The sequence below is a fragment of the Cyanistes caeruleus genome, chromosome 2 (genome assembly GCF_971803275.1).
Source record: "Cyanistes caeruleus chromosome 2, bCyaCae1.hap1.1, whole genome shotgun sequence".
NCBI classification, from domain to species: Eukaryota; Metazoa; Chordata; class Aves; order Passeriformes; family Paridae; genus Cyanistes; species Cyanistes caeruleus.
The window spans coordinates 28,140,364-28,163,200 of NC_141702.1; the positions used below are offsets into that span (position 1 = coordinate 28,140,364).

Sequence of the window (22,837 nt, forward strand, 5' to 3'; positions counted from 1 at the left end):
GGACACAGGGCAACATTTGTATGGAGAATGAGAGTCAAAAACAGGACAGTGAGTTGCACCGCAGATGGAAACAGAAATCTCTGTTGCATGCATCCTACCAATAGTGTCTTCAGCTGGATCAAATAAGTCTTCCAAAATTTTTATTCTGCTCAGTTTCTAAATTCCAGCTGGTCCCTGGTTCTACATGGCTGCTCCAGTTATTTGCCATCTTAATTACACATAAAATCTCTCTTAACTCTCTTCCCTATATACAAAAGGCTGCCCTGCATGACTATTCCTACATCTGCTGCAACAGTCTCTATTGACCATTTTAAAGTGCCTTATCTAGGTATAATTTTGATAAATCTACAGCAGGAAATACGCAAGGGAACTTCTGGAAGGGCCAGATTCTCACTTGGGGTTTTAATCAACATGTTTGAGCAGATGAAATTAGTACAGACAGAGCAGAAAGTGCCTGAGGGAAATACTCTGAAAGCCTTCTTGAAGCCACTTTGAAACCTTTTGCAACATTTGCTCAAACACTTTGTTGTGAAGGATGTGGGATCTCAGTCATTCAACTTGCCTCAAGTTCAGTGAGTTACCTCTGCAGAAGAGTGCTTGGGGAAATTGCTCACTCCCCAAGGAATTAATGATCCAAGTTAAGTGGATGTGTAAGAGGTACCACTATGATACTCAGCAATTCAACAACTATAACACATAAACTTCATTTTATACTTTTACCTTAAATTCTGTAGTGTTTGCCATATTCACAATACCTCATAATATAAGCTTAAAATAGCATACATATTTTAAGTTGGTTTATAAACTAGATTATAACTACTTCTCAAGCAGAAATAGAAATAAGGATTTTCAGAATTATTTCTTTATTGTTTCCTAGAAGAATTTAGCTTCCAATTGTAGAAGATTTCTACAGTCCCCCAAAGCAGTACCTCAACAGAGGCTATGTGCAGACTGTTTGCTTAAAAACAGACATGGAGGAGCCTTTGCAAAGAACAGTGGACATGAAAGCAGCTTTACCTTATACTTTACTCTTCTACTACATAGTTTTCATGAACTTAATTTTCTACAGGAACATAGTTACACGTCTTTTGCTTTAGGTTAGTTCTTTGACCCAACAGAACTGCTGCATATTGAAAAACATTTTGAGAAATTTTAGTCCCAGTGCTAGTCAGGTACATAAATACATAAAATATGAAAAAAAAATAATTCAATTCTCTTTATTAGCATGATGAACTCTTAGATTATGTCTAAGAAATTCTCTCTTCTTTTTTTTCCCCCCACCCTGAAAGTAGTTATGAATTCTAAATTCAAATGCTTTGCCTGTCCTCACAGTGATCTCTGTTGTCTACCTCCCCTAAGAAGGTGGATCCAAGGTGACTGTTGAGAACAGTCTTTCACACAAGGTATCACTTGTGGGAATCAATACAACGTAACAGTCCCAGAGACTATTTAATGGCCGAACATATACAGAAGTAAAAATTAAAGATAGTGAGTTTTTAGAAAGCTGATAAATTAGTCCAGAGTTTTAAACTTTCCTGGGCTAGAAGTCATTAATAACACCCTTCCTGGTAGTGGATAGCTCTTATTATCAGCCACTATCAAATATGTATTCAAAGTAGTCAGTCCTTAGCAATCACAGCTGACAGCAGCTGCAAAAATGCAATACCAAGTACTTGATTGCCACCTAATTAGCACTAATGGCAGCAGCCCTGGATGTTCTTACTCTCCACAGCAAAGGTAAGACAGATCTTCAGTGGATGTCTTCTCCACACCCACCAAATTCTGGATCTTTCATAAGGCTAGTGAATTCCCTCAGCCTCAACTCCATTCTACTACCTGCCTGATCCTTGGGGAATATTACTTTTCCAGGCTGTGGCAGGTGCCTTATCTTGCTGTTCATTTGCTACTGCTGCTTTTCCTAGAGCAAAAGAAATATTCTTGCAGTTCAGTAGGTTGCATTTTTTCAATGAGAGTTTACTATCCATTGGTGTTTTGCTAATAGCTCTGGGAATGCTGGCCTCAACCAGTGTTCATATTTTCAAGGACTCTGCTATTAACAGGCATTTAAACTATGCATCGTAAGAGACACCTGGCATCAAGTCCATGTCCACCATTTCTCATAGCAATTTGATATTCAGCCTCACAAGCCAGAACTAGAACTTCACACTGTTTGCATCAGGCACAATAAGTATAGAGCCCATGGCCAGCAATGGTAGTAAATTTTTACTGGAGTATTACATAAAAAAACATTCACACAGTTATGCTATGTTAATGTCTTCCTGTTTAGGTTCAAAAGAAGCTACAATTAAAGTCTTTTTTGTATGTTTCTACATTTATAGGTGCAGTATGTGTCTGCTTTAGCTACAGCTGTTTTATTAACTAATATAACTGTAGCATCAGGGACTGAAAACTACATAGGGCAAGGCAGTTTTGTTAAATTTATAGCTAGATTAGCTCCCTTAGGAAAAAGAGAAGCTTCATCCTGTTTACCAGCAGGGGATCCCTTACATATATTGATGACATTTTCTCATTGTTGACCAGATTGGCTTTGGAAAAAGTTGATCTGATTTCATACCCCTATAGAAAATCCTCAGAAAAATCAAACTTTTATCCAAAACCCGCCTAGGTTCTGCTAAACCTTTATTAAGCAGCTCCCATTGCTTTCTGCCTCTCCTGTTACATCCTATGAGGCAGAGAAGCCATCACAGTTATCTTTGTACCCATTACTTGGCTTCAAGGAACATTCCTGACTCCTCTGCCACAATTCAGTGCCATATCCAGGGTTAATACTTTACATACCCTTTTGTGACTGAGACTGTCAGTAGCTATTGAAGAAGCAAGTAATAAGCTGCTATTCTTGGATTTTGAGCTACATATACTGCATGACAGTTATGTCACCTAATTTTCAAGTATTCACTGGTTGTATCCAAGCTTTTCTCAGCCTCATATATTTAAAACTCTGTGGAATGGTTTAACAGTGTGCAGCTGCTTAGGAAAAAAATCCAAAACATCTATTTAGAAACCTATTTAGGGTTCTAAAAATAAGCATTTAAATGTACCTAATTACAAAGTACTAGAAACCCCACAGTACTGCAGCTATGTAACCCTGAAGGCAACAGAAATTCCCCTCTGCAGGGTAATTTAAATTCCCTCACCTGATCAACCAGGCACAAAGTATTTATTCGAGACCAGGCTCTTGGACTCTTTCTTCTTGCTTACTCATCGACCCTCTCTCTCATCTGATTTCTACATTCCTACAAAATGACAGCCTGTCTTTCATACCCAAGTTTGAGAACATTTTTAGACACAGACTCAATTGCCTCATCACTGAACTACTGTAAATAATATTTAATTTTTCTTGGTTGTACAAAGGACATAGGGGTTTACAGAGTTAAGGATTTGTCTTCAGGAAAAAAAAATCAACCCCAAGCTGACTTCCCAATAGACAAAAATTATTGCCTGATAACTTTTAAGCCAAGGGTTCAGGATCTGCAGTCCAGTTTCTCTGAATTCAATCACACCTGCTCTTAGCGGTCTTGTTTCCCCTGGGAAGTTTGCATATCAATTAATATCAATTAAGCTCTTAAAAGTATCTAATTGTCTCCATCCAACATACAGGACCTCAAACACCTTATTTCATCATTTCACCTGGCTAAGCTGGTGGGTTGACATTACAATACTAAATAAAGAAGGGGGTAGTTATTTTATGAATTATATCCATAAACAAGATGCATGATCCCAGTAAATGCAAGAACAGCTGTGAGAAGGAATATGCTGCAAGCAGTCTTCCCAGTAATCAAAGAATGGTTTGTTGCATGCTTTCCTTTGCTGATCAATGGATAGTCCATCATTATTGCCTCCCATTAAGTGCTAATAGGGATATCTTACTCCCTATCTTATCTGTACTCTCTACTAAATAACATACCTTGGAAAACAATTAGTCTTATTTTGTTAATCTTCTGTGTATAAAAATTATCTTGATTTAGTGTTGGAGTTCAGGAGAAAAGTCAGAAGTTTAAGAAGAATGATAAAGCTCAGCAAAGATAATCGTTTTAATCTTGGATACAATCACAGTCTTTTTAGTATTTATGGAGATCTAGTGTCAATGTTTAGTTCACACCAGATAAAAACAAATGGATTTGACTTAGCTTCTCAGATGCCAATCTAATTAAACAATTAATGTAGAAAATACAAGTGACATATGTAGCAGAACATAGGAGTATTTATGCCGTTTATGTAGCAGTGTTCAGGTGTAAAACATCAATGATTAAAGCAGTCCATCATTTATTTACTCACTACAAAGCAACTGGGTTCAGTTTTATGCAAATCAAAGGCAGACGTTCATTTTAAATTACTCTTATGGGAATTAAGTATCACTCGATAATGACAGTAGGGGAAAAATTCTGCTAAAACAATCCAGCTGCAATTTAAACAATTCAATTATCCTTTACAATAGCTGGGGCAAGACCAAGTGCTAATGGGCTCTAAATGAGAAGGTGACTTTTTTTTCACTGGTTTTGTTGGTCATTTTCTGTTGCTCTTTGCACTTTGTCACTGTTAAGGGAACCTGAGGTTGATTGATAGAAAGTATTTCAGAGTTTAGGCAGAAAGGAGAGTATCTAAAATTTCAGGTCAAGCTGCCAGCCCTGTCAAGTGGTACTGGATGATCTAGCCATTGCTGCTTCTATTTGAGCTGGGCTATGCACACAGCCAACAGACCTGTGTTCTGAAGCCCTGCATTCATAGACAGTGATTTTTATTGCCTGGTGGGTCTGGTTCATTATTTTCTCCAGACCACTGAGGTTTGACTGATAAATGGGTGTAAGTTCCCAACATGAGCACACCATGATAGTTTCCATTTGAATATTCAGAGCATTCTCTGTTGGTCCAGTCTGGTTAAAACTACCTCAGCCTATTGTTGACTAATGGGTCTCATAGGATACCCTTCTGACTATCAAATGACATGGGATCAGTAGGGAAGTAGATAGGAGGGCCATTCAAGACAATTTTTATTCATATTTACTACACATTTCATTCTATTTTCATGCTGCGGTAGTAACTCATTCAGGAGCTGTTGATAAAAGCAGTAGAACAAGTTTTACTTTCTGGGGTTGATTTCTGGTGTTAAAATAATTTCAGAAAAATCTGTCAGTGCAAGTATGTGGTAGACAATGAAATCTTATGTTTGAATCAGTTTCCTTTTTTTCCTTGTGCACTGCAAACAAAGAAGTGTGGGTGCTGCAGGGATTGTTTGTTCATATATTTTTGTAAGTTACCATTGTTATGATTCTATATTAAACCATTCTACTTGCAGAAGAGATCCCTGTTTTATAGCCCCATATTATATAGTTTCTATTCATGGTATGAATATAAGTTTGTATTTCATTATTTTGAACTATCATAGTTTGAAAAGAATAATCTTCATCTTAAACCCCTTCTGCTTGTCGTATTTAACACCACAGAAATTCTGCTTCTAATTTTTTTGCCTTTAAAGGTTTTTATTTATGTCATTACCCCCGTATCTTACTCTTTCCCAGACATTCACATGTTCCCTCAAAAGATCCTGTTTTAATTTGATTTGAGCTTTATTTCACTCACTGTACAATTTCTAAAGGCAGGAAAATAATGTCCTAAAAAGCAAGTCCTATGGGAGATTTATAAAATTACAATCATCTTCTTAAAATATCACAGACTTATTATGTTAAGTATTTCAGTAATAAATACTGTACTCCAATCTTTAAGCATGCAACCCAAATTCTTATTTCTCCTTTAAGCCATTCACAGGAATCCACGGACCGAATGATATTTCTGCTAACTTGCCATTCAGTTATAGGAGAGAAATGTTATTACTGTATTTGTGTAATCCATTTTCTTCTTTGCTTATGCAATATAACCTTTGATATTTTTAATATATATATATATATTAGGGATTAAATTTTGATTTCAAGAGTGATTTCTTGTGAAAAAGTGACAGACTAAGATTATATAGATGGGCTACTACAAAGCAAAGCTGATAAAGCACATCTATAGTCTGGCTTTGTAATGGTGCCCACAACCTAATTAAAGACTTGTGATGGTGTCTGATTACTGACAGCAGCCTTCTCTTCATTCCTTTTTTTTTGTTCTCTCTGACTTACCCCAAGGCTGTACAATTGCTGATCTATTATTCCATTGCCAATCATTAGCTAGTTCTTATTAACAACTTTTTGCCTGTTACAATAATGTAGATGTCACAGTGTTACACAATCCTTGTTACTGCATTTCTCCCTGCAGATTTCTTAGATTGAAATGGGAGTTGAAGTAATTTAGAACTATGGCAGTAATGAAATGGAAGGGGTGATTGTGAAGAGGTAAGTGAGTAACCTAAGGTCAGACTTACCAAATCTTAACTAAATATCCAAATAGTGAGGAAACTTAGGCACAACTCAACCTGTATTTCTGTTCTTTCCTAATTATCCTTCTGTTGAATATTAATATTTTCATATCTAAAACCTGAAAATTACTTTATTAAATATACATACACACTTATACCCCTCCCTCTGATGTGTGTATTTGTATTAAGAAAATTGATGTGCTTCAATACATATATGTATGTTCCCTCTGTCAAGTTAAATTCCTCTTGCCTTGAGTGAGGTATCATTCAATATTTTCACCAGTAATCTGGTAGATAGGGTATATGCAGAATGTTAATTCTGCATAATAATAAAAATATAATAATATAATAATAATTAATATAATAATATTAAAAATAATAAAAAGATTTTATTAATCCTTCCACAACATTTAAGCCAACATGGGTAGCCAGTATGTTGCTGGATTGAAAGAAAATGGAAGATAATTTTGAAAATTCAAGCAAACAATTGCATTAAATTCAACATAAGCAAGTTCCAAGTGATTAATTATTTGCATGAAGTTCCTTCAAGGCATCTGATTAGTTAACAGTTCTGTATTTCTTTATAAAAGCATGTAGATGTTGCAGTAGATCATGACCTGAACATGAGTCAGATGTCTCCCAAAGAAACCCTAACCAAACAAATCCCCAAAAAACCCCCCACAAACCAAAAAAAAAAATACCAAAAAAACCCCAAAAGACAAACAAACAAAACAAGTAAAAAAACCCAAAAAATACCCCAAAAACCAAAAACCTACAACAGCAAAAACACTCGAAAACCCCCAAAACCAAAACACAGGAAAAAAAAAACCAGATATTATCAGGGATCTAGAGAAAGTGGCATTTTCTATAAAATGTGTTTTGCATTTTTTCCTCTCTATTACCTCTAAGGCCACAAGGAAGAAGAATTAGGTGCAGAGAGTATAGTGGAGAGCAATGAGAATTCTTGGTCTAGAATATTGGTCTATATGAGGTTTAGAAAGCATGACCTATGAGAAAAAATTTGAATGGTTTAGCCAGAAGAAGGCTGGGGTGGATGGAGATAGTCTTGAAAAACATAAAAGGCTGCTGTTTGAAGGAAAGGAATATCCTATTTTTGACCACAGGGAAAAGAAAAAATAACAATTGTCTTCATCCTCAAAAATGTATAAATTAAATTTAGGAAAAAAGTGTTTCATGTTAATACTAGTGAAGTTTCCTGTGAGACTGGCATCACATCATTTGTTTTTTTGTTGTGACCTGAACTAACATCTGTTAGAAATAACTGAGGGAATGTTATTTTTAAGTTGCTCCTGTCTGATATTTAAGGTATTAGGTGAACGCTGAAGTTCATTCCAGCATTATGCATACATTATTATGATTTTTTTTTTACATGTTTTTTAGGTTATTTCTGTTTATGTAGTAGATATAACATACTGAGATATTTCTAAATAGAGCAGCAGAACCTTCCAAAACTACTGCTGTGGGATGGGTAAATGACAGCAGTATTTAGATGTTTTTTGACACATCAATATGTGTGAGCTTTACTTTGTGTCATAGCTCTTAAAAATCAAAACCATCAGGTTGCATTCAGAAGGCTAGATAGTCCACAACTTGATGCACAGCACTAGGGCATGTGAAATTTTAAACAAAATAGAATTTACAGGAAAGAAGCATCAAGTCAATCCTTCCCTATATTATTAATTCTCAAGCTTTTTTGAACTTGTCGAAAATTCCAGAATCTTTTGAGCCAGGCCTACATGGTCCAGTTAAGTCCCTGCTGTGTTGTGCATGTCAGAATCCATTGAACTGCTGACTGCAGCTGGCTTGATATACTGAGCTGTTTATTTCTGGGAATTTTATGCATTTGACCAGTTTTGAATTTTTAATGAAATGTCTGTGGCTTAACGCAGGAGCAAACAATAAAGTAAATAGCGCTGATTCTCATACTGCTTACATCAGTTCGTGTTTGAATTAACTTCACAAATGTCAGTGGAATTTCTTCTTGATTACACTAATGAAAACAACTTAGAATCAGGCATGCTTTTTACAACAAAATAAATCTATGTTTGTTTTTAAAAAAAGACTTCATCTCCAAATGCTTTAAATACATAGTTAAACACCAAGTTAATAGCAAACAGCATTGTTCTCCCGAATTGTGGCTCAATTTTCTCACTCTGATTAGCTAGCAATTTGTACAATTACACCTAAATGGATGCAATGCTGATTTCACTGCTTATTTTATTATAGCATTAAAGCAGGTACAGACCTATCTGCAATGCTTGTTTACAGTATTACTCATAAACAATTTTTTTACATACTCTATTAAAATTTCCCAGCTTGATTAGCCACCAATCTGCACTAAAACACTCAAGTTAAAATGAAAAGCTAATTGCTCTGAGTTGCTCAGATCATTTACGCGCAACAGGATTTACTGGGGCTAATGAAGCTCCAGAATGGGATGGTTTCTATCTCTCACAGCCTTTTTCTGCCTTTCTATTTAATAATAAAATACTTAAAAAATGTCAATATAAGAAAGTTATTTTAGACCTATAAGGCAGCAAATCAATCTGATGATACCCTTAAGTCTGTGAAACAGACTTAAATCAGTGGAACTCTAGAAACTCTAACTCAAAATTGTATTTCAGAATTAATTATTTAAAGAAAAATATGTAGTCAAAAAAAAATAGGCTCTCCCAATGCCAGCTTATTAGGTAGCTCATTCTAGAAAATTTAATTTAATTTTGATGCGAATCAGGTTTTTTGTTTGTTTGTTTTTACACAAGGGCAAAGAAATTTGGGAATTCTGAAACAAGAACTCATGAATATAATTTCTAAATAATAGTTTCTGTAGGTTGAAATATCACCTGATAATAGTTTATTTACTACAACACAGGCTTATTTTCACTGCATAATGGTTCTTTCTTTTCCTTTTCTGACATGCAATATTCTGCTATGTGCAACATATTTCTCCTGCTGCACTGTCTCATATTGGTTCAAGAGAGAGGAACATAAGCCTGTCATCAACCACAGCACAGTTCATAGCTTGAAAAGGCAAGGCTTCTGATCCTGTAAAGGCAGAGGCTGGAGAAAACACAGAAATCAGGTCTTGGACAAGTACTACGATCACTGAGAAACTGTGCTAAGACCTGTACTTGTCAATCTTACAACACTTCAACTCTATTTGTGAATCCACAGCTTAAACCCTACAAAAATCAAATTAGTTTCCTAAACATTTCATCTTGCCAGATGCAGAGTGTTGATGTAATGAGAAAGAACAGAAGCAAATCCAAAAACCTGAAAGGGCTGATTTACCTCTGAAAAGCTCTGTAAGGGATAGAGGAGGACACCGTTTATGTGGTACAGTATTTGCCTGGGAAGTGTGAGACCTGAAAACCATCATCTTCTTGGGCCAAATAAGTTAAATGCCATTAATTGCTTAAAAATTCTACACACATTCTACTTTTTCTACTGGAGATGGAATAATACTGATCCAAGTTTCTAATAATCAGCACAAACATGAAGGAAATTGAATTTTGCGATGAATCTGGCTGGGGTGGAGTTAATTTTCTTCATGCAAGGCCTCACGGTGCTGTGGTTTGAACCTGTGGCCAAAACTTGTTAATGCACCAGTGCTTTGGCTATCACTGAGCAGCTGCACAGCATCAAGGCTGGTTTTGTTCTCATGATGCCCCCATCTCTCCAATAAAACCCATCGAGGGTATGTTTTTTCTTCCTTTTTCTCTCCCTGCTTCTTGAGCTACTGGACTGGGGAGGGGGAGCTAGCAGACTTGGGAGATGGGACAGCAGACCCCAACTGACCAAAGGTATATCCCATACAATATCAAGCTCTATAATAAAAGCTGGGAAAAAAGGAGAAAAGGAGTGGTATTTGGGGTGATGACAAGATTTTGTATTCCAAAAAACTGTTATACATGTTGAAGCCCTGCTCTCCTGGAGATGGCCTGCTCAGGGCAATTATCAAATGGATTCTTTATCTTGCTTTGCTTCACATGCAGCTTTTGCTTTTCCTTTTAAACTGTCATCATGTAAAGACACAAGATTTTTCTCACTTTTGTTGTTCTGATTCTGTTCCACATCCTGCTGGGGCAGAGGTGTATGGACTGGTCTGTGTATCCTTAGCTGCCAAATGGGATCAACACACTGCAACTTCTGAAGCCATTTCAGGCTGAATTGGAAGGCTGGAAGGCTGAGCTGAATTTGAGAAGCATAAAATACTTTTACATAGTAATGTGGAAAAGATAAATTCCTTAAGAATCACACAGATTCCTGGTGGTGTTTTAAGTCCAAGAAAAAAGGATAGTTATAGCAAAAAATTAAGAGTTGTAGCTTATTGCCTGGATATCAACTGATTCTTTAAAACACACTAGGCAAACAAAAGTTGTTCTTCAAATAGAGAGACCAGAGTTTTTTTCACTGATTTATTCATAAGTAGAATATGTCCCTGACATGTCAAAGTTACTGACAGAAAGCAAATAAAAATTCACAAGTGAACTTTGTCAGAGTTAGAATACAGAAGCTATCCTCTTAACATTGTCAGGGATATTTCTTAGAAAATTAGATGGAATGCATGTATCAGAAAAGAAGCATTCTTTGATAAGTAGGTGATAACAAGTGTTCATTAAGAGTTCAATGAACTCAATAATCTTACTTTTACTTTGGCAGGAATAATCCTATCAGTAACCAAATACACATTATGATAACCGTAACCTAGGAAAAATTTCACATATGAAACCACTGTCAGTTTAGTTTATTTTGAATTCAGAAATATCTTACTCCTCTCAGACAGATGAAATGTCAGTGGCTTTCCAAAGTGTTAAAGCTTTTCAAAATAAATATTGTGATGACATTAGAAATTAATGTGATAAGCAAGCAGTTTCAGTAAATATCATCCTGTTAAAATGTCAACAGCTAGGCAAGAAAGACAAACTACACATTCTAATATGAATTTGTACCCAGAAGGAACCTTTACAGTGTAAAGATATTACAGAAAAAATATTTTGAATCAAATTATAATAAATTCTATTTGGAACCTTTACATTTTTTTTTCTGTCATGTTTTTTTACTTATGTTAAAAGATGGTTACCCTTTTGAAACTTCACAATCAAATTAAATAATGACAAATAAGTAAAAACTAGTTACAGATGCTGAGATAAAGAACAATATTGCAAGAGATGTGCTATTGCCTTTAGTACAGAGGATATCAAACTAGATATTCTAATTGTCCCTCCAATGTTAAAAACCTCATGATTTTATAGATCTCAAAGAAAGTGTAAAAGGACCTTAAAGATCCCAGGTGTGATGTATTGAGGTTGTTTCAGGAAGCACACAGGCATGAGCAGTGGAAGCTGATACTTTCTCAAATACTTTTCATCACAGTCTGTGCAAAGCAACAAACTCAGTCTTCCAGTTTTATGAAAAGTTGAGTCAGATGTTAGCACAATGCAATAATACAAAGACTCTGAATGTCAGTAAGAAAAGCTAAAGAAGAAAAGAACATAAATAGAGAACATGATTGTCATGATACCTGATGTAGTCATATAGGGATTTCAACTCCTTCAAATATGGGCTTTGTTTTCCAAACATTGAATAAAAATTGGAAAAGAAATGAATGAATCATCCCCCTTCATATCTCCATGCCAGGGAATTTTTTCACATATTAAAAAAAAGTTATCATGAGAATAATTAGTAACATTGAAGATTTTTTAATTTCTCCTTAATTAATTTTCACAGAAAGTGATTCTGTGAAAATATGTCTATAACAATAGAATAAAGGTTTAACAGGTAACATTAGAAAAAGTCATGTGTATGAAAAGCAAGCTTGGTCAAAAGACACACATTCAAAAGCAGGGTTTTATCTGAGAATAGGCCTCTTCATTGTGGTATATTCCACTAAATAAGCCTAACACTAAGTCAAAGTTTGTAAATTACAAAGAAACAATAATAGTTTTTCTATTAATAACTTGAATAGTGTCAAAGACTATATCCATGTTTTTGGGCTATTTCAGCACCCCAAGATGGAAATAGTATTATTCTAGAATCTCAGGGCCTTTGTTTCAAGATCCAATTTATTCTTCAAACAGAACAAATCCAGATGGAATACAAATCAATGTAGTTTTCTTATTAAAAAAAACCAGCTGTAGTCTCTGCAAGGCCTTTTCCACTTGTTTGTTTTTCATATGCCCTCTCAGAATAATACCTCTTACTTTAATAGTTTATAACATATTCAGAGACAGGGAGTACTTAATCTTCTTTTGACTATTTCACCCTGCCTGAGAGGGTGTCCACACCACAAACATATTAAAAGATGTGGTTTTAATGTTCAATGTATTTTCTGCATTACACACCTTAAGCTGAATAAGGAAGAATTATTATTTCAAGCTTATAGTGTTCTCAAATATTAATGAAAGAATCCAAATATGGAAAAGATATGTTAAATTAACTCTAGCCCTCAACTCCAGCAGATAATTCCTTAGTGAATATTTTCTCATTGTTTGTCCATTTTTATTCAAATAGTCCAAAACAAAATGGGTTCTCAATAGAATAGAGATAATATTAAAAAATGTAGAGTTGTCTTCCTTTCTTAATGTACACTAAGTATTACACTACTCTATGGTAAAATATGTCTCCATGTATTTCAGAGGCAGTTGTTTACAAAACAGTAATGTGGTGATTAGGAATATTTCAAAATGAAAGGAATAATATGGAAAAGCATATCCACGTGCAGAGTATTCTGATACCACTGAGAAACCCAGTTGATCAAAATGGTTCTTATGCTATTTGATTTTCTTGCCCTTATTGGAATTTAAATTATAACTTCCCAGATCTACAAATAATTCCTGTGATTTTCGCTCAGAACCTGTCTACCATTTACTTAGCAGAAAATCAGCTGAAACTTTCTATGCATTTACACCTAGACACTAATGTGGAGGTACATTATACTCTGACTGAAGTGCATCTTTTTGGGAAATGGTATGCCAATTCATAAAATTACAGTGTTCTTGACAACTTTGTTTAGCAATAGGTCACAACGGCAAAAACAACAATGAACTGCAATGTGTGTGGTAATAAGATATCAGAGACTTCTTGACATGATTCCGTGCACCATGTACATGGAACACAGGTCTGTTGAGAGTCTGGTGATGGTTATCTGATATTAAATGCCATTGAATATGATTGAGGTTGGAATATTAAAAATTACTATGGAAATTAACGCTTACAAAAGATCTTGTCAAATTCACGGAATCACAGATTCACAAAATCACAGAATTAGTAAGGCTGAAAGGGACCACAGTGGGTCATGTTATCCAACCTCCCAGCTGGATCATCCCAGAGCACACAGCTGGGATGTGACAATAGATTGTGCTCAGACAGTTCTTGAGGATCTCAAGTGAGGGAGACTCCACAACCTCCTTGGCAATCTGTGCTATTGCTCAGTCACCCACATAGTAAAGAAGTTCTTTCTCATGTTCAGGTGGAACTTCCTGTACATCAGTTTCTGCCCTTTGCCTGCTGTCCTATTGCTTGGCACCACTGGGAAGAGCCTGGAAACATCCTCTTGATACCCTCCGTTCAGATACTGATAGACATTGATGAGGTCCCATTTCAGCCACCTCTTCTCAAGGCTGAACAGGCCCAGCTCCCTCAGTCTTTCCTTGTAAGACAGATGCTCCAATCCCTTAAATATCTTTGTTGTCCTCCTCTGGACCTGCTCCAGGAATTCCATGTCTCTCTCATCCTGAGGAACCCAGAACTGGACTCAGAACTCCAAATGTGGCCACACCAGGGCTGAGTAGAGGGACAGGACCACCTCCCTCAACCTGGTGGCAATGCTCTTCCTAATGCACCCAAGGTCACAATTGGCCTTCTTGGCCACAGGGGCACTGCTGGTCCATGGACAGCTTGCTGTCCACTCGGACCCCCAGGTCCCTCTCCACAGTGCATGTGGTTATTCATCCCCATGTACAGGACCCTGCACCTTCCTCTGTTGAGTTTCAGACTGTTCTCTTCCCATCTGTCCAGCCTGTCCTGGTCCTTCTGAAGGGCTGCACAGCCCTCTGGAGTATCAGCCACTCCTCCAGCTTTGTGTCATCAGTGAACTTGTTGAGGAGGTCTCCACTCCTTCATCCAAGTCATTGAGAAATAATCGAAACAATACTGTGCCCAGTACTGAATCCTGGGAGACACCACTAGTGACAGGTCTCCAAACAGATATTTTCTTTCAAAAAGAGCAGAGCAGAAGGTTAGCAGTGCTCTTGTATTTTAACAAATCTGCTGTGCAATGGATTGATACAACTACTGTAGAACTGAGCCATTTCTTTTGACATTCAATTCATTATATTTGTATTAATTTCATATTTACAGTTTGCTGATTATAATTCACATTTACAGTCCACTATTCTATAGGTTTTATATTGGCAGGAAAGAATTGCATAAGAAAGCTTTTTGAAAGCTGGACAACTGCAAATCTGGCAAGGGAGTAGACTCATTATAGATTTTACAAAATTATGACTGTGTTATCCAAATGGTATTCTCAAAACAACCAGCAGCAATTGACAGTACTGGCTTACTGAGACTTTTAATAGTAGCATTGCTAGATTCCAAGTTCCTACATGCCAAGTTTTTCCAACCTTTTTTGAAAAAAAAAATAATTATTTCTAGTCAACATTTTGCAAAAAATAAAAAAACTAAACATTCCATGAGTAAATCGCAGTTAATCAGTTTAACTGATGTTATTCCATTGATTTTTTTATTTTTTTAATTACCTTTTTCGACATATTTTATACAACTGGAAAGAATTACTATATTTTCCTGATTTACAGCATTTCTGATGAGTAGCTTTCTCAACACTACAATATGTAGAAACAATCTTTCAGAATTAGAAAGTTTTTATTCTCCTTAGTTTAATAATTAACAGAACAAAACAAATACACCTGGGCAAGTCAGCAGAAGTAGTTCTTGAACATAAGCATTTTACAACCAGAAATGCAAACCAGGTATTGGAAGAAAAGTTTGATGGCAATTTACCATTCCAAGATGTCAAGTCCCTATGAATTTTTTACTTCCTAATACTGTCTCTCTCTTTCTCTCTCCCCAGAGGAATTATGAATGAGATTTCTCCCAAACTGTGTATGTTTGTACTGCAAGGTCATATTTCAAAAGTAGCCATGTCAGAATCCTTTCCCACTTACTAACAAAAAAACAAACCAAAACAACAAAACAAACAAACAAAAAAAATCCAAGCAACAACAAAAAAAAGTTGTGACAAAATAGTTTAATCTCTGCTTTTGAATAACATGAGTTTCCCCTTGATTTTCTTTTCCTGGTTCTCTCTTCACTGACAATAGGAGTTTTGTGTGAGGAGTTTCATACATGGAAATGTCTGGTTTTGGCCAGAATAGTATGTGTTCCCTTGATCCAAATACATATAGATATGTAGTTTCTACATATCTAGATCCAATAGCGCTTTCAGGAATCAATTAAAAATATGTGACCACCTTTCCTCTCCAGGTGCAACAGGTTATTCTCCCTGATCCTAATAGGTGCTCCTGGTTGCAACTTTCCGTAGCAATGTGCTGCTGATCTCTGTGTGGAGGATACAGGACCTTCAAAAGCAGGTCACACGCTCTGTGAGTACAGAAGATGGAACTCAATTAGATGGCAGAGTAAGGAAAGTGGTTATCTTACTCAGAACTTTAAATATGTTTGAGAATAGTAAATAAGTAAGTAAATTATCTTTGTTTCAAAAAAAGGTTTCAGTGATTGATTTTGATCTATTTTGGTATCACTATTTATGGGGTTTCTTCTTAGGCAGCAAATTTTCTAGAAGTTCTGAGGAGTTCTTAATGAGTATAATAAATTATGAACAATAATTTCAATAATTGCAATATGACAGAATCACAGAATAATTTAGGCTGGAAGAGACTTTCAAAGATCATGGGTAGACCAACCCCTGTGTCATGGACAGGAACATATTGCACTAGACCAGGTTGTTCAATGGCCTAACCAACCTAGCCATGAACACCTGCAGGGGTGACGCATCCACAACTTCTCTGGGCAACCTGTTCCAGTTCCTCACCTTGTCATAAAAAATTTCTTCCTATTTAAATATATATAAATATATCCTACTTCAGTTGAAAACCATTGCCACTTGTTCTGTCACTACAGTCTTTGGTAAAAACACTCATTCTTTCTTATGATTGTTCAATATGTATTTAAAGATCACAGTAATGTCTCCCCATACCCTTCTCTTATGGACGCTGAACAACTCCAGGTGTGAGATTGTCCTCATAAGAGATGTATTCCAATCTTCTGGCAGTTTTTGTGGCCCTTATCTAGACCCACTCTCACAAGTCTATGTCATTCTTGTACTGAGGATTCCTTAGCTGAGTTGAGAGGAAGAGTCAGCTCCCTGAATCTGCTGGTCTGAGTGAGACCTTTGATGCAGCCCAGGATACAGCTGGCTCTCTGAGCTGCAACTCACATTGGCCACATTTTCATCCACCAGTATCCCCAGGTCCTCTGCAGGGATGCTCTCAATCCGTTCAGCACTCAGCTTGTATTGATACTGGGCATTGCATCAGCCCAGGGGCAGAACCTTGCATCTGCAGAACCATGTCAAAATTCATGAGGTCCACTCCTCAATCTTGTAGAGGTCTCTCATCAGTCTTCAAATTTCAAGAAACCATAAAGATCAAGAAACCATCAAGATAAATTTTTGATTAAAACAATACTATCTAAAAACATGAGACAATGATAATAAAAGTTTTCAATTATTTTAATTGTCCTCTGATATGATCTTCATGTTTTACTTATTTTTTTCTCTATCCAGGAGGCCAAGAAATTATTTCCTTTTTTTTTTTTTTTATATATAGCTCAGCTTTAAAATAATTTGCATTTATAGAATGGCTGCAGCTATCAGCAAAAGTTTAACAATATGAGAAATTATTAGCAATGGCAATATCAAATTAGACTGGAGGATGAGCAATGCAAACCATTTTGTTAAATAGCTGCATGCAAATAGTCCAGTAATGACTGATGGTTTGGAGAGAAAAAAAATCCAGAAAGAAAAATATCCAGAAACTGCCTAAGGACAAAGGTTTCAGCTTCCCAGTCACTTGCTTACTCACCTAAGTCAGTTTGCTCAGGTGGTTTAAATGAAGTTAATGGAAATGTTAGTGGAAGATATAGCTGTCTGCAGACTGGGGCCAGAGAGGGCAATTCTATTTTCTCTAATAGACAAGGGGAGAACAATTTTACGACACAAGCAGGAACTTGTTCAGAAAATAAGTGGGGCAGACTAATCTTCAGTTGCCAGCAATTAACATATCATAAAGCATTTTGCAAGACTGGGTTTACCTCCCTCTTTGCTTTTTGCAAATATTCCTCATTTATTAAGTTTTTTAAAGGCGAAGCTCAGACATTTCAGTCATGATAATTGTTGCAGAAAGGCATAAGGAGATTCAGTTCAAAGAGTGTAGTCCTATAAACTGGAGAATGAAATAGAAGGAAGAAAAGAAAGTACAAATATATGAGCTGATATGAAATTTCCACAGACAGAATTTAATAGATTAAATTCAGTGACTGATTGAAAAAAATATTTCTATTGGGATAAATATTTATTAACAATATTCAGAATTTCAGAACTGATGCTAGAAATGGTTTGTTGCAGAATAAGCTGTAAGAACATAAGATTCATTTATAGCAAATACTTTTTACCCCAGAAAATTCATGAGGGAAAATCTTAGAAGAGCATTTTTAGTTTCCCCACTGGTCACTAAAGCTGAGTTGATTCTATCAGTATCTCCTGGTTTCACTTTCCAGAGAGAAAAGTGTATGCATCTCAACTCATTCATTATTAGTGATGAACCTCAAAACCTAAGGCTTGTAGATAGAAAGTCATGCTATGAGTAGCTAGTGCTGTCTTTTACCAAATCTTCTTCTTCCTAGGAGGACTTCTGCAGCACAGCAGTGATGATCTCCAACAAAAACTGAATTTTTGCTGAGGGGAAGTAAAACATTTTTCTAAATTAAGAACCACAGAATGGCTGGGTATTATAGTTCTACTCTCTTAGTGCTGTCCTGGTGAAAGTACATTCTGCTGTGGCAAGGGTGGAAAACTGCCTGGGAATTCCACAGGCCTGCTCCTACTGGATCTGAAACCTGGAAAACTAAAAAGTTGTGTCTGCTTGTCAAAGAGATAAAGTCGTGCAGCGTACATAACTTCACCAGTGCTGGGACACAGCATGAGGACATATAATCAGCCACTTAAGTGCTGTGCAATTTACTGCTGTGGGTGTGTTTTGTGGAAGGTGGGGAGTGCTTCTCACTGTAGGTTATTCACCAAGCATGCACAGGTGGTCAGGATGAACCCCCTCCAGGTGTTAAACCCTGACATTGCAGTGACAGTGTTTCTATACTCACCCAGAAAACTTATCATTTGTCCACAGACCCAGAAGTATTTTTGAAATAGTTCCTGTAGGATAGATGGGCACAACTCTTAGGTCCAAATTCAAAAAAAATCTAGAAGATACACCAGTGGGAAATCTGCATTTCTGAGATTTTTGGAGAGTAAAACTCCCCTAAAGCTATAAATCATTTGAGAAAATCTTGACTCACACCTTTTTTTCTGCGAATCCCAAGAAGCAGTATCCTGGGCTTTGACACACTTAAACTCTCTCTAATGCTCCCTGACTTACAGGGTCTCTCTTGGCCTATCCAGCTGTTCACTGATTATTCTCAATGCTTGACTGCTTCTCTCAACTACTCACCCTCATCCTTTGTGACAGACCCTCTGTCTTTGATGCTGTGATTTTCTGCCATGTCTTTTTTCACCTTTGTGCCTTTCTCACTACGCATAGTCTCAAGGACTAAACTTCTCTCTCAGATTCTATCAGCAGGGATTTAAGATTTGGCTTCAAAGAAAATTATGTTCAGATGAAGCTGATGCATCACTTAAGCTCTTAACACAGACTAAAACTTAGACATGTGTAAAATAGTTTTGCACCATACCACCAGATGATACTTTTAGTAAGCACTGAAATGGGCAAGTTTAGTAGGCAAGGTAAGTAAATCAGCCCCAACTATATGCTTTTGTTTCGAAGTTCCGTACAGCAATGTCAAGTTAATCTTTAATGCTTCTCCAAAAAAATGTCAAAATCTTATAGAAGATAATCTTCTACTGGTTGCAAAATTATTTTGTTTCATTCTTTTGAAAGCTTCTGGAAGCCAGGGAAGGAATCAATATCTCCCTTTCTTAAACCCATTCTTTCCAAATTGTCTACATTGTCATGATCAGGTTGTTTCCTCTGCTGCAGCCTTCAAATATTGATAAGTGAAGTCTGCGGCCTCACAGAATAGTTATTATGGTGTAACCAGACTGGGCCTAAGGTTACTTTAAAAATGCCATAGGGAATTTGGTTTGCTTTTTCAAGAAAAGATAAGTAATTGTAGCATTGTTTACTGTGCAAGGTGCCACGTCCAATCAATGTCAAAGGGAATTTTTAGGGCTGCTACAGGAAAGAAGGATTGTTTTCACTTGAGTATCTTTATAGCTGCTAGCTACAAGCTCAGTTTATTTCCCTTTTAGTAAATACTGTATCTGTGCATGAAATTTCTTCATAAAAGACACAGAAAAGGTTTTATTTTGTCTCAACTTACTTTAGCTCTTGGGAAAATGAGCAACTTCTCTAAACATCCAGATGCCTGTGTCATGACAAACTATTCTTGCATCTGCTAAACTTCATTCAAACTTTTTTTTTCTTTGCTCTAGATGGTGGCTACAGTTTGTGTTTGTGAGATCAAATAAAGTCATCCACAACTTTCCTGGTTTTTTTTCCACTTGGGAGATGTCATTTGTAGCGTACACAGGGACATAAAAGATAACAGTGACTCCCTTTCAGCCAGTTTTTTATACCTAACCATTCCTTCTTAAAAAGCACCACAATTGAGAGGCATTTTTAGGTTTTGAACCTGACAGTATAGTGCAGTGGATTTCATACCTGCGCCCAAAAGTTCCTGCTGCTGCCATGGGAATTGTTAATGTACCATGTTATCCAGTGTCAGCAGTAGTAAAGAAAGGACCACACAGAGTAAATATTTAATTCAAAATTTCAGTCTCTAGAGATTCAAACTCTGACAGATACCTGGGCAACAGGTTCTCCTCATCCTGACACCTTGGACCTTCTTAAACAAAAGCCATTATCATCAGAGATTTACTCTTCCAAGCAATGCAAATGGATTTATCTTTTTCCCCACACTTACTGTTTGCTTGATTATCTTTTAAGCTTCATTTATCCACTGATACATAACTGCACTTCAATAATAGAGCATGTCAATTAGATTGCAGTTCCTTTTTAATAGGGTTTGTAATATTTCAGGCTCTATAGTCAGAAGATGCTCTTATTTTAGCCCAGGGGCTCCTTTATGTAGTAGATCTCGCTCTTTTAGAAGGTCAGGTTAATGTATGGCTATAGATTTATTTATTCTTAAGAATTTTAGCTTACATGATTATACAAAGAACAAAAATTAAGCCAAGTATGTTATCCCAGGTACTCCAAGAAAAAAGGATAATTAGCATAATGGTAGAGAAACATAGTCCTTTTAAAATGGAATGTTCTGTAATTGCTAAGGGTAGATAAAGAAGTTGAGTGCAAAAACAGCAGAATTTCTGATTCATAATAATTTAGTTCACTTTATCTCACTGCCTTGGGTCCTATAAAATAGCATTACATGTTTTTCAAATTGGCCATTTTAAGGTAGTTACATATTGGGAGAACCCTTGGCAAATCAAAGACTGTAAATAACAATCATTGCTAAGTTCTCAGGAAGGTCCACAACACTGATGAAGATATGACTTTTTTTCCTAAGTTCAAATTTCTGTCTTTGCTGCACACAGATATAAAGAGAGATTTAATCTTCAGATTCACTCTCTCTTTTCTCAGCCTCTCCCCAACATTTTTTTTAGAAGATCATCTTGAATGAGCTACCCTCAAAAATCATTCTTGGTTTTTCTGTCTTATGTTGACTTCCATCAGTACACAAACTTTTGTATAGTCCTAGGCCTCCGTGTCCTTTATAATCCACGCACTTGAAATTTCTCCTCTGTTCTCCTGTCCTGTTCCTATCTAATGTGATGCTTCCATTTTCCATTTATTGATTAATTGATATTATCTTCTTAATATTAATTGATTCTATCTTCTTATAGAATAATTAATTTTGCTCAGATTTTCCTCTGTGATATTCTTCCTCATTTATTTGGCTACGTTGTAAACTTTGAATCTAGTTCTGAAATATTTATCTCTGCATCCCCCTCATCTACTTTATGTCAATATTTATACAAAGATTCCACTTTTTTAAATATCCAAATATAACAGGGAAAAAAAAAATTAATCCCAAACCAAAGTCCAGCATTTATGACCTTTACTTGAGTTATAAATAACATTAAGTATCTTTGATAGTATTTTTTTCATTTAAATTTCACAATGCAATCTGAATGAAGAAGAAAGCAAAGTTTAAACAAAGGAAAGCAATGCAACTCATAATTCTGGTAGCTAAGGGAAAGTAAAAACAAAATATATGTCAGTTTCTTTAGATAGCTGTGAAATGTTACTCCATGATGCTTTGCTCAAATATGTGGATGTAAAAATATATCCTGTCTAGACTCTTTTTTTTTTTTCCTTCTTTCGTCATGGGGTTTGTGTCCAGCCTTGATAAGAAATTAAATTTGGGAATGTAATCAGAAGCTGAAGAGGGAACATGCAAATTTTCAGTCCCCAGTTTTGCACGCCTCTTTTACCATGAGCTCATATCATCAGGCATTGCCCTTGCTGCTTCATGCATTGTAATAAGCTACAGGTGACCCCATGGAGGTAGAGACCCCACAGACTGTGGAGAACTCTTTACAGAAATCCAGTATGAAACAGTTATTTATTTCCTTCCAAATATAAAAAAGAAAAAAGTTAAAGAGCTCTTCAGAAAGACTTAAACACATTTACCAAAAAACTTCAAAATGAAGAATAACTACTACCATTAATTATAATTTGTAAAATTATATTATTTCACTTACCTGTCTATTCCTGTTTTCTGAGGAAATGCTGACTTACATTTTGTCATGGAAGGAAGAAAACAACACATTTACAGGTGGATGTGAGTCTTAAGTGACTTATCAGCAATGACAGCAGTATGTGTAAAGAATGCTACTGTGAGCCTGCAAACAAGTTTAGGTTCAGCTGTTAGTGGAGTAAAAAGGAAAGAGGGAGGCTGCAGCTCAGTGGCCTGCCAAATACAAGGCACATGTACAACTAGGAAAAAAGAGCCAAGCATGGTTGACCTACTTATATCTGATCTGCTTTAATGCTCCCTTATATCCAGTTCTTGAAAGCATTAGATGTTTTCAGGGCCCTGAGTGCCTTCCCTACAGCCCCCATGGTTCAGCTGCTTGGACTC

At 36.2% G+C, this 22,837-nt stretch overlaps 2 long non-coding RNA genes across 2 annotated transcripts in view; one reads left to right on the top strand and one right to left on the bottom strand.

Annotated features, from left to right (window-relative positions):
• Positions 1-22,837, top strand: part of LOC147654692 (uncharacterized) — a 72,685-nt gene that overhangs the window by 37,302 nt on the left and 12,546 nt on the right. The window contains exon 3 of the long non-coding RNA XR_015282910.1: positions 15,902-16,020. This is a non-coding gene — a long non-coding RNA (uncharacterized LOC147654692). The remainder of the gene's footprint in view (positions 1-15,901; positions 16,021-22,837) is intronic.
• Positions 14,968-17,058, bottom strand: LOC147654693 (uncharacterized). The gene is made up of 2 exons (XR_015282911.1): positions 16,635-17,058; positions 14,968-16,018 (listed from the first exon to the last, which is right to left on the bottom strand). It is a non-coding gene; the product is annotated as an uncharacterized LOC147654693 (long non-coding RNA).